A 22,085-nucleotide genomic window follows, 5' to 3' on the forward strand; every position below is an offset into this window, starting at 1 on the left:
TAGGTATATGATTCCTCGGTACACCTCGGTGACAGGCGGGGTTAAGTTCTCGCCCGCCAAACTAGAGGTCGCGGATTCGAATCCCGCCTGTGTATGTTCCCCTTATCCAGGGCATGGTTGTTCGAGCACGTGTAATTGTTGCAATGTTTATTAAATCTCGATGTAAAAGGCCAATGGGTCCTGTTTTCACTGGAATGGAAATAAATATATTCGTCTGAATGTTGTAGGTACTTGATATCTAACAAATTATTTTCATGTGGATATCATTTTGGCGAATTTTATACCTAGAAATGTGCGTAACTGAAAAACTGATTATATCTTTAAAAATGCAAAACTCAAAATACCTTCTTTAATCGTAACGAATTCACTACATCTGGGAAAATAATTCACGAAATTATAATCGAGCTATACATGATTAACTCGACTGGCACTCGGGACCTAATACGAATGCATGAACACGAAGGCAGATATACAAAAACCTGAGACGGATAGGTAATTTCATGCCCCAGTGGTCACGCGATTGCCTGGAAGAATGTAGCAATAGTATGAGGATGAATACCTCTTAAACCCCAAAGTATTCATCTGGCTTCCCGAGTACGTAGACAATTAAGTGGGCACTTGAGAATTTGCCTCATCAGACTTTACTTGTGAAAGATTCAAGACATTATCGATTTCGATTCTGTTTTGACATGGATACTAGACTATCTTTCTGAGTACTCGAGTATCCATCTATAGACTTGTGAATCCTCTCTCTGTTCGAGTAAAGTTGACACTCTACTAGAAAGTAGTCAGCACTTTACTGTAGAAGTAAATGTACAGGTATTACGACCCATAAACTAGGGCATTATCTGTGTAGCTCTGTTCGAGTAAATTTGGCACATTCCTAGCCATAAGGTAGTAGGTGGTGCGGAAGGAGACGAAAGAGAGAATATAAAAATAAAACTAGTTTCGCACGCACGCACGCCAGACTGCCCCTTTTCCCCCACTCCACCCGGGTCCGTATGAAAAGCGGCGGCCTCACTCACGCGAGAAAGCGCTAGACTCGTTCGCAAACCCCTTTCCTACCATCTCTCCCTCTCCTCCCAGCCTCCCAATCCCTCCCCTCTCATTTCTCCATCTTCCCACGTCCCTGCACCCCGGACGCGTACTCCTCCCTCTTGTCGGACAGGCGACGGCTTTGGTTGCGGGGGAAAGTATTCACGGTTGCCCCAATGCTCGTGGGTGCAAGTGATCCTTTACATGGACTATTCCCTTTGACAATAGGGTGGTTTCATTCATCAATGAAAACGAAAAGCATTAATTGCGATTCGTTACCCACCATTAGTGTATTCATAACATACAAATTATTTGGTTCTAGAAATTCCAGTTTAGACGAATGGCCACGATCAATTTTAACCTCATTTGAAAAAGGCCAGATTGGCGCCCATGCGATTCCACTCCACGTAACGTCACAGGGACCTAGTTTCTATACGAGTAGATAGGAGTTTTACATTTTCTGAGATTACCAATGGATGCATGAGGCACAGATCTCAGGGAAACATCTCATACTAATCTCACATTAAAAATACCCAAGTTCGGAAAGTTTCCTTCGTTTGATAGGGGAATAATAATCCTTGTTATCCAAGCGCTACCTGCTAGCAGGGTACTCTGCTACCTGCAAGCCGCCTCCGTCGTATCAGCGTTCAAGCCTTGACCCAAGGTCACCTCACAAGGCGACAGCGGGAACCAGAAATACGTCACAGGAATTTTTACCAGCATTCCTACTTAGCCGTCGCGTTTTCGCGCGCTTGAAATTTTTCACTTTTCATTAAATCGCGAAAAATAGATATCGTCATTTAATAATCTAAAAGCGTGAAATACGTACTCCAGGAGTAATAATCTTTCGATTTAGGCAATAAAAAATAATAGGAAACCACCCTATTGTTTGCGGGTCTCGATGGCATCGTAATAAAGTCCTCGCCTGTCAAACTTATGGTCGCCGGTTCGCATCCCACCTGGGTAAAATGCCACTAACCAGAGAATGGACGAAAGATCTGAGGTTTTCCCGGCGTATGATGATGTTGAAGTTGTTTCAGGTTTCCCACCGGATGAGATTCTCCATCTCTGCCGACGTTTCGATGGCCGTGTCGTCCATCGTCATCAAGCCCTGATGACGATGGACTATACGGCCATCGTACGTCGGCAGAGATGGAGAACCTCACTCGGTGGGAAACCCGAAACAACTTCAACATCAGGGAATTGACGTTCGCGTACGTTTTGTTGCTAAAATTTATTTTTTTAATGCCGACGTAAAAGGGCAAATAGTGTTGTTTTCGATGATTTGGATATAAATAAAAATCCAGCAGTTAGTTTATAGGCAATTTATTCCAGGAAACAGTGCCGCATACTATTTCATAACATCTCCATTCATGTAAGGGGAGAGTGATGGTCTAGTAGGTATATCGTAGGGCTACAGACGAGGAGTCCCGTGTTCTCATCCTGGTTGAAGCCTTCGTCCACACCGACATAAAATTCCTCGTACGACCTGGTTCCGCTACCATAAAATGTGCAAATTTAACTCGCATATGGCTGCCTCATCCAACCCAATAATTGGAATCTTTTTGTAAGTGACATCTACGCGTGAATGTGTAAGTAAATGCTGCCCTACGAGCCACCTGTAGAGTGGTAGGGGATACTTGTCGCACGCATTCAAAAAGTCATACGGATGTCCTACCAATATGATATGAACTCATATGCGAAAGAGCTTAGCTCTTACCGAGCATGCACCGGTCATTCCACTACAGCAGTCTGTAGGACCACATGTAGGTACATGCATCACGAAGTAATAGACATGCGAGAAAAGTTACGTACATATCGATCTCGCAGCACTGCTAGGAATATTATTCGGTGATATTGAGTAAAAATCAACTAATCAAATTAATCAACAAGTAACTAATCCGTACAAAGGAAGAAGGATTTTAAACAGCAGTGAATGCTGTTGAGGGCTGTTGTATTTTATCGTTCACGATCAGACACTTCGTAAAATCACAATCGTGACCCTTATATTACAGATTACAGGTTATATTGACAGGTATAAATTTGTAAGTTTTTGATATGAATATTAGCAGATAAAAACAGTATTACTGAAAGACATATATGCAATTCCATTTTCATTTCTTTTAAATAAGGAGAGAATCTTGCAGCCAATACAAAATAAGCTAAGGATTTATGAAATCTCAGCAGTCAGTTTCGCAGGGTGAGTTCCAAATTCCACCGGTCCGAAAATGAAGGAACTGAACTCAAAGCCATTTATTAATCTGCTAAAATGAATTGCTGCATCGATTTTAAAAGAAACGATAAATAATACAAGAGGCAATGATAAAAATAAATGAAATTGTTGATAAAGTTTTGTCGAAGATTTTAACATCGTTAACTCTACTATACTGAGGTAACAAATGGGTCCATGACTGTGAATGCTAACGTGAGGCTAGCTGAAGAGACTATTTAGAGATGAACTGCGCATATGGCGTACCTATTGAATGCTGGATGCTGGAGATAAAGTCTCGCACTGCCAAAGATCCCAGAGGCTCGCCTGGTATCATTTTTATTGGAATCGAAGCAAATACGCAAGTGAAGAGCATAAGATTAATACTTCTTTTGGTTTATGTGATACTAAAGCTGAATCGTCACCTGCGATTTTCAAAAATCTTATCTGACAGTGAATTTTTCCCACGCCTATGAAATCGGAATCGGTCGATTAACCCGACTAATACAAGATGAGCCTGTGGCTTAAATGAGAAACAATGACCTTCATCGCTGACGCTCGAAAAGCCAATGCTAGTCAGCAATGACCAATTGACTAGTGCATGCACAACAATAATTAAAATATCAGAATTCCTAGGCCTTCATCTTAATTTTTATGCTAGTTTAAAAGTTTAGGACACTGACTGCAGAAAAATCAAGACTCAGATTATTGCATGGATTCAAGATTTATGCGACTCCATGACGTCTGCTTATAAAAAATGTTATTTCAGGGCAATCTACCAAGAGAAGGAAAAGCTTATTGGAATGCAAAATAAAGGCTAAATATAAGCTCAACTAGCTTAAAAAGTCGTTCCAGCTAAATCTATTCAACCACCTTTTCGATATGTGACATAAACTCGAGTGCCCAGGTCATCCTAAAAGACATTCCTTCGGCTGGACATGAGTCGATGTGAAGAATTCAGGGAAAATAGGATAGTAGGTACACAAAAACTCCAATGGAAACACGAGGAGCAGGAATTGTATCAGGCACATATTAAATCTAGTTTGCTGTTCTAAAAGCTTCTTAACTGTACACAGTTTCAACATTTGACATATGCAACCACGTACTTAATTCGACCACTGAGCTCTACCTTGTTCTAATATCTAGTCAACCTTAGATTTGAGACTACTAATTGTAAGATTGGTGGGATTCTGGAAAATTTCAAGAGGAACCGAGCTTTAGCACATATTTCGCACATTTAATATTAAGAATTTTTTTAGCACAGCAGAGTGAGTATTTAACATTAAACGAGAACATTTACGCCTCAAGAAATTTGCAAATGCTTTTTTTATAATTTTCTATTTATAAAATTATTTTCAAATTATTTTCCAATGAAAATGTTTTTACAGTTTAAGCTGGAAGAATGCCAACGAGAAAACCCTGGATTAATGCCTGGTCTCCTTGCATGAAGTTCCTTAACCTCGACCTCTTCAAATGTATTCATCAGCCATGTTTGTGCGTTCCTAGCAATTATCTGGGTTGAACTGCTGCGATTAGGAGGGGATATAACTAAGATAGTTCATGTCAATTAAAAGAAAGATTTTTATTTACGACTCTTCCTTCTTATTACTTGCCGAAGATGACCACCAATGCAAAAATTGTTTTTTTTCTATCGAATCTACGAAATCACAAAACCAGCCACATATTACCGGTCCACAGTCACACAGAACTGTCGTGAAGAGCTACCATGAGGCAAGAGTTCGTTAAACCCATGTACGCTAGAGAAAGGGAGTGCCAGGTTCTACTAGCGCAAACATGAGGGTCTCTTGCACCCCTTTCCCCCTATTGAGGTACAGAGGGATAGACGTCGGTCTGGCTGAGGGTTAAAAGAGGACGGACAATAAAAGCGGGCAGACCGCTCGTTGTCTCTGAGGAAAAAAACCTGTTCCTCTAAGGTCCTTTGCCCATCTCTCACCCTCCTACCAAGAAATGGTACTCTCTCTCACTCTAAACCTTTCTGTCGGCTTCACGACCACCATCACCCTAGTCTTTTTTCTTTTAACCTCCCCCCCACCACTTCGATTTCCCGAAATTCTCGCTCTGCCGCGCCCACAAAAGGTGTAAGGGATGGGGAAGAGAGGGGTAGGGTAGGGTTCCTCCCTCGACGGTCGCTTTTACCACTTTCACCTTACCCCCACCACTCTTGGTCTTGCAGACCCACCGCCTAGCTTATAGCTCCCCCCAGAAGAGGAGGACCCACCCCTCAACTCTTGGCAAAAATTTGGCGGGACCTTTTCTTCTCCAGGTCCCAAACCACCTACCTACCTTTCCTTTGCGGACTCGTCCCATCAGGTTTTTGCATCCCTTCTCCTTCAGACCTCACTTCTATTTCCGACCCTTGCTTTTCTCGGTCTGCGCATGAATAGAGAGAAAAGAACACATTGCATAGGTATATTCGCGATGTTCCGTTAGGGCAAACCTTCCCCTGGTCCCCCGTTCCAGCCACACCGTCGGTTTTTTGCGCGCGGCAAAATTTTCGGTTCCAAAGGCCTGTAATTTCGGTTTATAGAATAAAATTTGCAAAACATTTAATTAAGCACTTAACGAGAAATTATCTTTACATCATAGGATTACCATCCGCAAAATTTTCACGCATGTTCAGAATCGACCCAATGCGGAGTATGGACTTCTAATTTCAAGACTCGATCTGGCCCCGGTCTAAAAGCTTAATTATTATTTTCCTATAAAAGTCGGTATGAATGCTCTGTTTGGAACGCTCTAGATGAAGTGAGGATAAAAATCGTAGATGAAACACCGTTGTTTCACTCACACCGTCACATAGCCCCTTCCACACAATTGCACGTGCATTGTAGTAGTACCGGGTAGCTGTGAACACGCAAGTAACAAATATTCCCTGCCATAAACGCTAGATGCTGCTCGTAGTGTATCGTGTATCTAAATGTTACCCTACAAGCCACTTACAGAGGTGTCTGGCAGGGGGTGAACCATCGCTAAAATCCACAAGAGGATTAAAATTTACTTACACTAACATGCGGTACGCAACATGTTCGCTACATATGACACACAAGCTACGGGATTAGTCTATATCCTATGCACGAAAGAAATCTGCCTATGAAGCTTTTTAGAAGAAGAAAATTAGCTTAGCAATTCTATGAAAATTCTGAAACGTACAGTACGGAATAAATAAGTTAGTTATCTACACTATCAGTCTCCACAACTATTTCTAAGTACTACAGTACGTATATATATGAGTTGATTATTGTCGTTGAAACGCTAGTTGTGAGACTTTGGCAACTCATTCGATCCCATTTGCTTCCTGGAATTATTTTTTCAAGAACTTGATTTCGATATCGCTATACATTTCAGCCATTTTCTCGAAAAGACGTTGAAGAACCGCAGTACCTAGAGGAAACGAGGCATGGGTCTAAGCCACCTACCTGCCTTTTTCTCGCCACCCTATTTATGCTTAGGTTTTACACCCTATTTGAGTTGATTATCGTCGTGGAAACGTGATTTGTTAGACTGTGACTACGCGTTCGATCCCATTAGACTTCTGACATTATTTGTTCAAGAACTTGCTATTTATTCTACCCATTTTCTCAAAAAGACGTTGAAGAAACGTGGAGAGGCTCAGTAGAGCTTGCGTAGAGGGAACGAAGCATGGGTCTAAGCCACCTACCTGTCTTTTCCCGCGACACCACTCATCCTCAGGTTTTACCACCCTTCCTCAGACCCTTCTTGTGAATAACGAGAAGAAAAAAATAACACATGCATTGGGTATATTCGCGACTCTCGACGGGAGGAACCTTCCCCTTCGAAGAGGACAGAGTCCCACGCCATGGGGCTCAAGCCGACACACGTGGAGTGGATGTCTCTGGGTTTTGCAAAAGGCCGGAAGAGGCGAAAAAAATATGCTAGTCAGGAAGGAGACGGAGCCGAAAAAGAGATCAACGGCTCCATCTCGGAGTGGTAATTTAAAGATGCCCCTAAATCGGGTCAGATCGTAGGCTGATTCGCATGGTGGCGATTTATTTCGCGTGGTGGCGGAGCTTTAATCAATACCATTTCTTACGATACCTGAGATATGGCAGAACATAGATTCTATTCACAGTATTCACTCCCGTAATTGCAAAAGTAGGCACTGTGGGCAATCAGCTACCGACAGTGAAAACAATTTAAGGTAATATTTCGGCTAACTCTGCATACCGTATCGCTTCCTCATGATACAAATCTATAGTACGTGATACTGATTTTGAGAAGGTCACATAACGATAGGATCTTTCGTTGAATACTTCATATTATTAATGAATTGTTGCTATTAGGGAGGTAATTGTATTAGTTGTATCTTTGTAATTAAAATGATCGCTGGCGTGACTTTATGGAATCTAGTATGCATGTTGAGCCAATAAGGAAAAAACTTTAGTAACTTCCACAGGATTATTAATTTCACGAGCATGGTTTACAGTTTTTCTTGTCGGTTCTACTTATTGGAGAAATAGAAATAAGAAAATCGGAAGTTGCATTATGGAATTGTAACGCTTACGTGATTGATCGATGGCTGTACAGGGAACGGATTTGCAGAGATTCACGAAGGCAATCACCGCGGCACCTTAATGGTTAATGATTTTGATGATTCTATATCTTTATTCTGATTTGCTCCCAAAGAAAGTTTATTTCTTGGAGAGGGGGAAAATATTGCAGAACAGTGTTCTCATCTTTTAAATGGTTCAGATTCTTACATACTGAAAACACAATTTTCCAGGAATTTATATCAATAACATTCAAGGGCGTACCCAGGATGAAAACTAGGGGGAGTAAGCCATGGTTGTTCAAGTCGTAGGTAAGATTTAAGCATGGAAAAGGTGGATGAAATCAACATTTTAAGGAAACTTTAACAGCTCTTTATTAGTTTTTAAAATTAATTGCTCGAAAAAATATTATTTACCTCAAAGACATTTGCGATTTTTGCTTCTAGGAGGGGGCAGCTGCCCCCTCCTGCCCCTCGCTGAGTACGCCCATGATAACATTTACTCTTTTATGCTGTAATATCTTTCATTCGATGGTAAAAAATGTCACCCATTCAATTATTCGATGAATATTACTGAGATATGCTTAATATTTTCCATAAATTTTCGCAAAAGCAGAGCTTATGTTTGAGAAGAGAGGGATTAGACAACAGGCACTCGTGGGAGAATGTCTCAATTGCAATGCACGCACAGAAAAGCCATAACTGGATTTTCATCTGTCGAGTTACTTTTTTAAGGAGGATAAAGCATAATCGCTGGGGACCCAAGTCGGCTTTTCAAATGGCTGTTGTAAGATTTTTTGCAAAATATCATTCACAAGAATACGTCTTCGTGTTTTAATTTTTGAAAGCTATATTATAAACATGGGCTGAAGTGAACATAAAAACATTACTTTCCTAAGCACATCATTTGATCCAAGCGACTATCGATTGGTTAAAATGTGCAAATAATTGCATTAGATAGCACGAAAAGATGAACTATCGAAGCCTGTATACAGTGAAGTCCGAGAACCACACAAAAGAGATACAATTCGCTGCCACTTCTAAGGCGGTGCCGTACCTACTCATCGGGAGAAATATTCGGGACTAATGGCATGGTAATGGTATGGAATTCGAAACGCGGATAACTGAATTAGGCGAAGAGATCAGTCTGCTCGACGTTGAATTGCTGAGAAGGTGAACGATATTTTGATCGCACGCTATGGGGTTAATACCCTAGGGGCTCCATTCCACTTGCGGAAGTAAACGAAGATGATGCTTCAGGAAGAGTGACTCTCTGAAAGTATGGTTAGTAGTTATTACAAGATTGGATAGGGAGTAGGAACTACAATAATAGTCAGCAGGTAAAAGATATACCACAGCAAAATCTTCAAGCATTGAACGAATAATATGAAAAAAAGATTTAGTGCTTTCCCGGCGAATAGACTTCGTAAAATGTTCTCGGGATCGCCACCGGGTCAGGAACACGGGTGGCGACCCCGAGAACATTTTACGAAATAATATGAAACATTAACTTGTGACCGGTCGAATTCAATATTAGAAGGAATCCCAGCCCAGTATTTTGCTTAATGGAGTCCGAATAACGAATCCTATACACCCTCATTTACACAGAGCCTACAATCGCCTTTATCGGCAATTTTTTTTACTTATATAACAATTAATTCTTCCTCGCCCGTGACTGGTACATAACCATTTGTGATTGTTCAAACACATTTTGTGAGCCCTGATTGGCAGCAGATATTTTACGCACGTTGTGTGAGGGACGGGAAGAGCGACGTTCGCAAATTATAAGAACAAGGTTCTCATGGCGCCTAGCCCTGAAAATAATGGGTTTCCAAGGCATCTTTTTAGCAGTCAGTGTCCATGTAAAAATCTGACTGGAAAATTTACGGCGCCCGGTTTACTGTGTAGTAACTGAGGGAATCATTTCCCATCCTGAGATTTATTGGTCAAATTTGACGTGATACCAAGTTGATTCATCACAGGGATGTTTGAAAAGGATTCAGTCTATAGCACCGTTCGCAACAACTTGACTGGACCTAACTGGACTTACTATGAACCAGACCGACTACTGACATATTTTTTTAATTACAGTACAAACCGCGCATCAATCGTGAAATCGATATCAGATATCTTACGACAGTTTTAACGTCTCTCTAAAGGGAAAACTATCTTCCCTGCTACTGGATGATTAATGAGAGAAAAATTGAGCTTTCCTCGACAAATGACTGTCCTAAGTCGACTTACGCCGCTATAAGCTGTTGTGAACCAGCATAGGTTCTTTTTGGGCATTCAATTTCACAGTTTCGCCAAGATAAATTGCTGCGATAAGGCTCTAATCTCGATTGTCTCTTCAATAAATTATTGGAAAAAGGGACAGTAACCAATCAAAATTAAAAATGCTCTTACCATGAAATTTCGCATAAAAACGATCAGGCCTTAAGGTGGATTCCATACTTCCCAAGCAACAATCAAAAAATTTTCTTGGCGTGCACATGGACAAACGGCTAACCTAGCATGAACACATCAACTCCTCAATAAAAAAGGCAAAAGGAATTCATGCAGCACAACGACCTTTATTGAAATCTACTTCACCACTAAATCTCAAAACCAAACTGATCCTGTATAACAGTTGCATCAAGCCTCCACTGTCATATGCTTCCCCCGCCTGGCTCCACACAGCCGCGACGCACCGCAAACGCATCCAATCAGCAGAAAACGTCATCGTTAGAAGAATTGTCGGAGCACCTTGGTTCATAACAAAAACATTAGGAAAGACCAATCTTCCATAATTTGTGACACGGGTAAACCCAAAAAAATAAGGATCTTAATTAGGAAAGACCTAAAACTAACCCCTTTCCTTTCCGTTTTGAAATCATACCTTCCCCGGTTCGAGAAATCCTTCCCTGCTACCAAAAATGAACTCCTAACAACTCTTTGGGATTACACCCCATCACCATACGCCAAGCACAAAGTCCCCAAGACTGCCCTTATCCCCTCCCACATTCCCACCCCCACTTAATCTAGCCTATGGCACTATGCCATGATCACACCGCGATAATAAAACGCTATAAACCATCAAAAGTGTAGAACTTCTCAGTGGACAGCTAAATCGGCTGGGACCTTGAGCTACAATCAAAGTCCGCGAAATTAAAAAAAAAGTAAATGGATCTATACATACAAGCAATGTCGATGATGACGACTTGAAAGGCATTTTAGAAACTCAATAGTCTCTCAAACGCTTTCGCGGTTTCCTGGCTAGACGTGCGGGCACCCCTACCTCATCCCCCACCTCTTCCCTCCCCTCCCTCCGCGCGCATCTCACATTAGCATATATTACGCGCCGTGACGTAAGCCCTGCGGAACACTACCTGCGTGCGAGTTTTCCACGCGTGTCGTGTCTGGAAAAGACTTACGGCCTTTTGAATTAATTCTCCCTGCTCCACGATTCGAGATACCGTCTACAAACATGTGGGCAGGCTGTGGAATGACAAGAGAGCGGCCGTAATTAGCGGCTCGAGCGCGTGTATTGACTGAAAAATGATCAGGGTGGGGATGAAGAGAACGGTCGGTGTCGTATTGATGTCGCAGAATTCGTCGTCGAGAAAAAAGGCGAGTCCTAGAGCCAAAAATGAACGGTTTGAGGCCAGGAAAGAAGTTAAACTAATTTTAAGTCATAATTAATTTAAATAAATATCCGATATTGGTTAATATTCAGCCATAGAACCAATAAAGTTGATGCTTGCACTTATAAATATGTAAAATCGTATGCTATCTGAAAAAAGTTCTCTTTGCGCCAGTAACATCAGTTCTGCCTTCGTTTCTAATGTCTCCTAATGTTCTGATGAGAGAAATAGCGTCATAGCAGTTGCCAATCCGCACACGCCGTTTTGCCGCGAGATTTCATCTGCCGAACTAACCGGTTCAATATCTCCAGCAGTTTTCTAGTTGTGTTACCTCGGAAATGGCCATTTAAGGGTACTTTTAGCAATAAAATAAATTGGAATTTCTCATTCTTAATGGACTGTAATCGTAGTGGTTAGGCTGTCTGTTTGCATTGACTATCACCAAATGGTCAATTAGGAAACAGACTTTTGAGATTAAGACAAAGTGAGTAGGTACTTACTAAACCGGGCTAATTTAAGTGCGATGAAGTAGGTTTTCAAACCGGAAAAGCTAGAATAAGGCAGGGCAGGTTTGTGCGATAGAGATGTTTTGTATTAGACACATTATTAACGTCCGAGGATTGGTATTATGTCTTGCAGCCAGGTTACGAACTAAGAAACTGAATATTTGATCTGGAAATGACGAACCCGATCATGACACAAATGGCCGTGAGATATGAGAATGTCATAATTTTCGCTATCACTGTAAACCGTAAATGAAATTATCCCCGGGCTTGAAATTGGATGCATGATTTAGGTTCAGGAGGATTTTCACGTGCTTTCCATTCCAGGAAATTCACAGTGAAATACTCGCTGGGACTTTATTCACCTCAACGGTGTTTGCCGGGGTGTGAATTTCCCCCATCCTGCTCTACCCTATAAGGTGCACCCTCCAAAATCTACGGAATCAACGATTCACCCGATTAGTGAGAGTTCTCAACAAGCATGCCTTAGTTCAAACTAGAGAGATTATTTACCCTCCATAAGATGCTGCACCTCTAAATCTGGCGACATATTTTCACTGATTTCATCCCGTGATCCTTTCATCGTGACAAATCCTCGGCATTACTTTTCTAATTGAACAGAATTTAAAGGATACGTCTATGATACTTTACACGGTCATTCGTCGATCGGGGGAAAATCCGATGTAAAAAATTACTTCCTTTTATAATCATTCTCTTACTCCCATAGTGACAGATCAATTTACTATTGGCATAAAGGTCCATCTCCAGCGATTTGGATGCCTTGAACATTAAAATACATATGGATCGCGAATACAGTCGCGGACACTTTGCTGTTATTTGTTGAGTTGCTAAATATTTAAAATGAATTCCCTAGGATACCTGTTCAAGGGATCTCTTGTTCAAGGGCCACACTTCATGATGTTTCTCAGAGGAATTTCTCGAGTAATTATGTTTGCTTACCTACGAACGGTTATTTTACAGGCAAACGCAAGAATTTGTTGGTTTGTTAGCGGTGCTGGATTTGGTTGCGTTTACATGCTGATGTTACATACTTCACAGTAAATACGTTTGCTACAATTCTGGGATAGAACGAAGTGGAAAACCCTTCAGGAAAATCGTCTAGTCGTCAGTGAAAAATGGGAAAACGGCCAATGAATAGGCCAGGGGCTTATCTAGCCCAACTACACGAAATGATATACATATCTTTTGAGTCAAAGTAACATTGGTTAATTTTTTCAACTCTCATTGACACTTGAAATAGTCACTGATTTTCGAAATTCTCACGGCTTCAGGAAAATGTCAGCGGGAATGGCAATTTATGTCAAGGAAAGGTTATGGATATTATATTCTAAAATATAGAACCAACAATGAATAAAAATGTTAATTATTAATATCACTCCAACAAGAAACTTCATCCTAATATAGGCAAGCATGCGCGTCGAAGCCAGAGAAAGTTAAAGATAGTCGAATGAGCAAAGGCGAGTAAGGGAGAGGATTTTGCACGAATCGGCGATTGGGGAATGAGGTGAAATTTCGCCACGGGGCACGGCGACTCCAAAGGGTGGCAGGTTTTGAAAAGATCACCTCCGCGAAGTAATCCACTCGACGGGCCAGAAACGCGTTTCCAAGAGTCGAGATCATGGGCGCCAAGCCGCCGAGTGTTTCGTATTTCGAAAGGAGGATGGCGGCTTTAAAAACGCAAAAATAAAAGAACACTTCTGATCCACCGACAATTTCTGACTGTCACGATAGATCGATTTCGATTGATTCGACAATGAGTGAGGATAATCGACAGGACGACCTTATGGCGCGTGGATGTTTATCGAAAAGCATACCTGTCTACGTGTCTTTTGTTTGAATTATCGAGAGTCATTGGAGTAAATAAAGTGAAAGTTTCTCATGAAAATGGTTCTTGGGATTCGACACTATGGTGAAATAATTAGGTTCTTATTATGAATTACAAATTTTCTTTTTAGTTTCCTTTTGGAATGAAGTTTTAATCAAGCGTCGAGATGACTATTTACAAAAGTGTACGTGCTGTTTAAAACGCGACTGAGAACGGGTCTATTTTGAAGAGCTCTAGCATCCTAATGCAAAATTGACCAAAAAATTGTTAATAGTTTCTATCTAAATACGTACAGTGGGGGACCACTGGTGTTGGACTAGAAGTATGAGTAGATTGAGTTTAATGCACTTGCTTTAGCCCGCTTGTTCGTGGAATTATCCCCCTCTTACGACGGCTCTTTGCGAAAATATATTCATTTAGGAAGTAAGGAAATAAAACTTTTCCTTACTTCCAATATGGAGAGGTTTCACAAAGTAAAGCCTGAAGTTATTAGTTATATATTCATTTAGGATGAGCAAATAGTATACATTTCGTATTCAAGGAGATAAAAACTATTTTTAGCCCATAGTAGCGCAAATTTGAAGAGTGCAGTTTTTTAGTTCAATTTTACGCGGAACTTAATGATCTCCATGTCTTCTGAAGATTAAATCGGCTTTTCTTGCAGAGAAACATGAATCTAATCGAAGATATTTACAGTTCCATACGAATGCTAATCAATTGTCGGTTTTTAACACTGGAATAGAAGCCCTACTGCTGAGAAATGAGAAAAATTATACTTGCTGAAAGAGGTCAATTGTTTTTTTTTGAGTGATGAAACTAACAATATTTAATAACCAGACGTAGGCATTATCCTATTCGTTGAGGTACTCACCCGGGGGTAGCTTTCATCGAACAAAAAGTACTCCACGTCATTACCTATCCGGGCATGATCATGGTTAGATCGGAAATACAATGTACTATTCGATACCTCCACTGCACCAACGCTCAACAATCGCCCACCGAATAAAATCCGCTCATCTAGTAGCCAAGGCAGTACTAGATTTGTACTAGCGGATTTGATTCGGTGGGCGATTGTTGAGCGTTTGTGCCGTGGAGGTATCATATTGTCCTTACCACCACAACTACAGATTGACTAGTACTCAAGGCATCAAGGAACCCGATCCAGAGATGGAAATAAATGTTACCAGTGTACTGTCCTCTAATAGAAAACTTGTCTGTCGTAAAAACTTGCGTTTCCTTCAATTCAAGTCTTTCCAGTTAGAAAACTAACTTAATTGCCCATAAATCAGCCCCAATGGAACCTATATATGTCTTCTCTTCGATACTCCCTCAATAGCCACGGTTTCCAGTGTAAAAGCTTGAGAGACAGAAAATAAATGCGTCATTATAGATCGTCTGGAATCGGTCGTAGAAGAACCTCGATTATCCTACCGGGAATCTCCCATGAATATACTTTCGAATTGATATATCTCAAAAGCAGCTTTCCCTGTATTGTCTTTGATGAAGCCGCACGATATTCTGAGGAAGTATTCTAACTTATTACAGAGTATTTTCGCTGAAAACTTGATAAAACATGGTCATCGCCGGTATAGAATGCGCCTGAACGGCAAAAACGTTGAAAATGAAAAGCATTTGTAAACAGCGGCTATTCCTATGCGACGAAATTATTCGCTGCAACGTCTTGATCTAACCTCTCGTCATCCATCTCCATTAGCATGTAAGCCACCAAGCGGATGACTAACTTCGCAAAGAGAATTCAAATTCAAAAACAAACTCGCGTCGTTATACGAAAGTCCCAAAGTCATGATTTACTGATGATATTAGCGAAAACTGTCCGACGAGGTATATCCTTTATGCTTGCAACAACACCTTTGGTCACAATAACTTCTCAATACTATATCCAACCAGCCCTTCGAAAGCATATCGACATTTTTTTTAGGTTTCAACAGTTTTCCCGCAATATAATTTTGCCTTTGGTTTCACTTAGGCATAATGGAATTAAAAGTGGCGCACGTACATCATATGACTTATGGAATGAGGTTGGACAGCAATTTTACGAGAAAAATAATGGAGAGAAATGTTCAAGGGAAAGTCCTCCGAGTAGGTAATGGTCTAGAAAGATACGGGGTGGAAGAAAATAACGGAAGTGACATGGAAAGGAGAGGCATTGAGTGCAGCTGTGGAAAAATGTAAGGACTGTAGCACTATACATGAATGCATGATACCTAGATATAGTGTACACGAATGTTATACCGCGACAATTTCCTTACTTTACCTTCCTTACTTTACTTTCGAATCATTTTGGTGGTGTTCCGAGAAGGGTGAACTACGGCTACGGTCATGATTGATTTGTAAAATGAATAAAAATTTGAAGGATTTGCGACGATGCAAGAAGGGTTATTTTTGGCATGAAGCAAGGGTTGAGAGAGGACGGATTCAGGTTCTATACCCTAGTAAACGAAAGATACCATGGAGGCAAAAGTCCGACGAACCATTCGACTTACGGAGTTCTTGATAGATTTCAACGCTAGGAAGCCCCGTAACACCATATAAAAATCCTTTTAAGGGCAAGGTGTCCAAGGGGAATGAACAGCTCCCTCTAACCTCACTAAAGATTGCCAGGCGCTTGTGAACTAATGGATAGGTGAGCAAAACTCTCACCTATCCAAATCAACCCTTGTGATATGCCACTGAGTGAAAAAAAGCTAATAGCCTTGGTGAATATTCAAAGCGTTAATTACTTTTGAGTTTCGGGTCTTTTTTTCTTTGAGAGAAAACAGCCTGAATCTCTGTCTCTGTTGTATGTATTGCATACCCTACAGGCGTCGACTAAAGCATGGGATCGAAAAAGTAATAGTATGCAGAGGAAGAAGTTGATGCTGGGTCTTCGATTTTTCAAGCTTGTCGGTTTTTCACTTCACAAACAATATTCTGCTCTCCATCCTATAATCTTTTTTCATGCTTACAGATTAGAAAAACCACCTCGAATAAATTTCTGATCAAACAAGGACGAAGGAGCTATTTGAGCGAAGTATAGCTCACAAATTAAATTAACATTGACGGAAATCTTAAACGTGCCGACATTTGTGAGTAGTTATTTCATAAAATATTATGTATTGATGCGCATGACCAAGCCGCTTCATTTCTACCAATTGCGTAATTTACCGCAGGGAGAACACAGAAGATCGAATGGTCGTTTGATTTAATATTGCATTCACAAATTGCCAGGAAAGATCTCAAAATAAATTACTCTAGTTATCCAACACGCATGCATTTGCAGTTTCTTTTGTCATCTTTGAGTATAAAATTACACTAATAGTGCAGGACAAGTCCAACCCCGCCCTTTAATACGATGCCAATATATATTAAATTATGTTCAACTGTCAATTAAAGCAAATTTTAAAATCACAGCAGTGAGAATTACGTTCATTGAACGGAAAAAAGAAGTATCGGCCAAGAAAATTTGGAAAATGTGTTCTCATTCGATCTCAGCGAAATCTACCTAGTGTACATATACTTCTCGCACAAAGAAAGTCATTGTGGAAGCTGTTTCCACGGTAAAAATATCGAGGCATACAGTAATCAAAGACCCCAGTGACAAAACCACTTAAGCATACAATATAGAAAACGACTGTATAAAGCTTTTGATCGATAATAATGTACGTTTATCGCGGTAACTTTCGATGCTTTAATTTTGACGATGGAACGATAAGTGCCTCGTAATGATACCTGCTATCCAGTAGCCTTAGAAAAAAAATTAACACAGCATTTTACAACTTGCGAACTATCCAAGTGACGACAAAGTTTGCCGACGTAAGTTTCTGCCGGAGAGTTTTTGCCACGAGTCAAAATACTAGGGAATGGAGGGATACGAAAAATCCGTAATAAATATTATTACCCAAGACGGATTTGATGGAGATTTAGATAATAGAATAGCCACACTAAAACAAAGTCGAGATCTTGATTTAATTTATTTCCTTTAGAAGGGAATCCCCAAGCTAGCATTGTAGTTAGTCGGCTACCCTCACAGCTGCGATATTTCGAAGGTCGCGAAACGAAAAACTATTTTCCAGATTACGTATTTGTCCCTCCAAAAGGTGCAGGAGGTGACGATAAAAAATGTAATTTTAATTTAATTTTAATTCTTCGCCAACACATTTTTAGACCTCAATCAAGTGTGATCGCTTTCGCAGCAGAATTCAACTATTGTTCGACAATTCATTTCCATTTGAAGATTGTTTTGATAGAAAAGGAAGCCAGATTGTTTAATGCTACGAAATTTCATCTTATGCCCAAATTCATTCTTTCACAAGTAGCAATTAGAGGGCATGGTCCCAATTTTTTTAGGTATCCGTATATATATTATCTTTTTAACATTAAGGATCGTTTATTATCCCTATTAAAAAGTAAGCAGTCTACAATGCTACAAAGCTTTTGCATGATATCCTCAATTCACGAATGCTTAAAAATACTTTTACACATAATACTGAATACTTTATACATAAATACCACATAATAAGACTTATTTCACCTGCGCGAGTTTCTCAAATACGACTTGAATCGCAATTGGATTATTTACGTTAATAAGGGATAAATATTCCCCGTTTTCTCCGTATAAACGAGATAGAATTTCTCAAGAAAACGGGTTAGATTTCTGGAAACACGTTCTCGAGCTCCGCGTGTTTTCATTGGTGGTGAGAGAATCAGCTACATCTACACTGCTGTTGCCGTTGTATAAGACAATCTTAAAATTAGGGAAAAAATTAATTTAAAACACTTCCGCTTCTCTTCGTGGCGACCCGCATAGAAACACTGACGACGGGGCATATTCAGCAACTTGCAGTCTTGAATAGGGCCTAGAACCTACTCACATAACGATAAAACTGCGAGTTTTATCAATTTACCGATGATTGCCGACACATATTTTACCTCCTTTACGTTTCCGCGACCAGCTAAATTCAAATATCAACTATTTTACTGTCGTCGATTGGGATAGAATTTTACTAATAAAAAGACCTTTTCCCGTTTTTTAATCTGTCTCCAACCTTCTAGCTATTCGCGACGAAATAACGAAGACCTTTACGCAAGTAAGTTGATGACGTCAATTGATCGTGCCGACCGACTCACCGCTTCTCCGAATCCTCGCGTATCTGTCTCACGTAGTTCAGTGGGGTAACCAGGAATTACGTTCGGGGAAGGGGGGGATAATCAAAAGTGAAAATTTTTGAAAAAACAGGATACTGATTAGAGGGTTTTAAACTAATTTTACACTTTTCATAATCTAAAAAACTTCATTTGTCAAAGAAATATTTTGTAAATTCATGATTTGTTTTCTTTTATGAAGGAAAGTAATTGTGTTTTCATATTTCGGGAGGGTCTGGACCCCCCGGGCGTCCCCCCTCACTACGCCACTGACGTAGTTCATTGAAATTAGCACTATAGAAAGCGAATCTTTCTGTCAAGGATCCCATTTCTGTGCAATTTAATGAGCTAAAACTCTAATTACCTCACCAACTCATGAAAAGTGGGCAACAACTTTTGCATTTTTTTATTAATATGTTGTAAGAAAATGGCAGAAAGGGGAATAATTTTTCTCGTCACCACATATCTTTCCTTACCATTTACCGAATTATTGAAATAAATTGTGATTTCGGGTCTGACATGAGTGAAGGACCCCATTCACAGTTTGCTTACTTCATCAAGATTTAAGAGGGGCAGAGGGGGACCATATTCCCCTAAGATGAGGAAATAAAACAGCAGGTATAGCCCAGGTAGTACCCACCTTATATCAAGCTAGAATTTCTTGACTTTTCCAGGCAACTTTGTTAAAGACTGTTTGATGATGTGTTTTTTTTATCGAATATTCATTTTTAGAGGAGATAATATATTGGTAATATAATATTATAATATATTGGTAAGTGCAAGCAAATATCGACTCTAAGTAAACGACAGTCAAATCTAGATAACTGCCAAAATGTATTTTTATAGCTAAAAGGTGTCACCTGGATGGCATTTTGGAAATACATACACAAACCCCACATGAGAGGTTTGAAGACAACATAATCTGATGTTTATAGCAAACATGATTTTTCCAATTATTTTATCATTTATTCTCATATTCCGTGACCACGATACTTTGCATACTTTTAGATATCACTATTTAATAGTACCTAAGACCAGGGGTAGTACTAATTTTGTGGTTGCGTGTCACATGATCAGGTATGGATGACTACTTTAATTTTAATGATGCACATTTTAGTATATGCTTGACGTAAAAATTTGAAAACTGAAATAACATACGGGCAATATTGGCTGAAGAATGTGGTTCATCTAGCAATAATTTACACCTTTTTATTACCAGTGAAGTAGCAAGGAGAGCATTGGTTTGATAATGATTTTTGGGCCAATTCGCAGACAAATATTTCCTGATCCAAAAATAGGAGATGTACAGTAGAAATCTAGCAGGTTATTCAATTCATGGTGAACTGATTTTCTCCCAAACAATTAACTGGATGAATTACTTTACCTCCAGATTGCAATTTGAAAATTGTTCTCTGTTTCAATGAAGGGTGTGTAAAGTGAGTTGGTAAATCAGAGCATAAATTTTTGCAACTTAAGTTTGTCGCTCTTCTTAAAAATTAACTTTTCTCAAGCAATGGGAGCATGAAAGAATGTTTTATCTCATCTAATTAGGAAATCTCTATTTTCCAGGAACTGAATGAGAGTTGGAAGGAGATGAAGAGTTTCAGAAAATTCTTCAAGGAAGAATCTGGGCAGCAGATTTACTTTGGAAATGGCGCTGATTTTTTCTTTGGTTATCTAGCTGTATGAGTGAAAACGACATCATAAAGCTAGGTTACCGAAGTTAATAACAGCACCCCATCATCAGAATTCTGGACTGGAATCATCGAAGACCAATTCCAAAACCTAACTATCCTACCTATTTTGCACCATTTATTCATTCTAAATATTGTAATAAAATAAAGAATACAACATGAAATATAATTTAGGTCTTTTATTAACATCTAAACCTGAAAAATTTGTTCAACATGCAAGGGGCAGTGACAAAAATGGCACCACAATACAGCTGAAGTGTTGATTCAAGGTTTTGCATATTATGAACAGCTAAATGAACAATGACTTTTAACAGTTAGAATTATTGGGCTGGTAGAAGTATAGAGAAGAGTCATGTAGGACATTGAAATGGAAAATATTATAACAACATTCTATTCCAAAGGAAGTTGAATGTCAAAAATCGAAGTAAGAATCAAATTTAGTGCATGATAAGATAATGCGTCACAGATTAAAAGGATAGAGAAGCTGGAATACCAGTGCAAGAACTCCCTGGGAATAAAAGGTTCAACTCATAGGGGACAAAGAAGAGGACACTACAAATAAAGAAGTTAAATGTCCATGAAAGAGTACTGTTATGTACAATTAGGAGACCTGGTAAGTTTTGATGCTATTATTATTTGGTGAGACTGCCATCAGAATGAAAATGATTAGTGAAGGGGTATATTCAAAATTTGATTAAACCTGAATCCATTTAAACCCTAATCCAAATACATAAATATTCATATTTCTTCCTGATGTCATTAAGTCATAAATTTTATACAAATCTTATTTCATTGTGAATTCTCTGTTTCTATCCTATTACTGCTCAAAATTGCAGTCGACCCCTACTCGCTGTATAAAAGGTTTGACTTACTCGACTACTTGACCTTCGATGCATGATTTTGGTGGTGCTTTTTCAAATTTCACTGATTTTGTTTTCACTCGCAAAAAGTGTCATCAATTATGCAATCCTACACCTAAATTGTTGAAGAAACCAATACATGCTGTTTTCAGTGGTTAGGGAATAAAATATTTAAAAAAATTTCAACTCAAGGAAGGGGAGCCAGTCCTTTCCCTGGGGATTTCACACAAAGATATTTTGACTCGGAGTGCCCCAAGGCTTCACTCTGGATTGACACCCAGGACCCATTAGTCGGCAGGCAGAGTGATCTATGCTTGGTTTAGATATGCAATATTATTCCCCCAGGAGCATGGCAGGCTAGTGGAATAATATAGAATTATTATTATTATTCAAGCAAATTTAGGAAAAGACTGCCCTCTCTTACAATTAACTTGATTGACAATCACAAACATCCATGCCCTGGATGATGGTCAAGCCACCCAGGTGGGATTCGAACCCACGACCTCTTGGTTAGCAGTCGGGGGCTTTACCCCGGTGCCACCAAGGCCTGCAAAATAACCTTATCCAAACCAAGGACTTGCCCCATAGGACAGGAGCTTTCAACCAAGCCACTGATCCAAATGCAAAAAAAGAGTCAAACAGATA

At 39.8% G+C, this 22,085-nt stretch overlaps 1 long non-coding RNA gene across 1 annotated transcript in view; it reads left to right on the forward strand.

Moving 5' to 3' along the window:
- The window catches only part of LOC124165485, a 28,894-nt gene extending 8,145 nt beyond the window's left edge, over positions 1-20,749 (forward strand). The window contains exon 2 of the long non-coding RNA XR_006866242.1: positions 20,456-20,749. This is a non-coding gene — a long non-coding RNA (uncharacterized LOC124165485). The remainder of the gene's footprint in view (positions 1-20,455) is intronic.
- Positions 20,750-22,085: the final 1,336 nt, after the last annotated feature.

The sequence above is a fragment of the Ischnura elegans genome, chromosome 9 (assembly GCF_921293095.1).
Source record: "Ischnura elegans chromosome 9, ioIscEleg1.1, whole genome shotgun sequence".
NCBI lineage: Eukaryota > Metazoa > Arthropoda > Insecta > Odonata > Coenagrionidae > Ischnura > Ischnura elegans.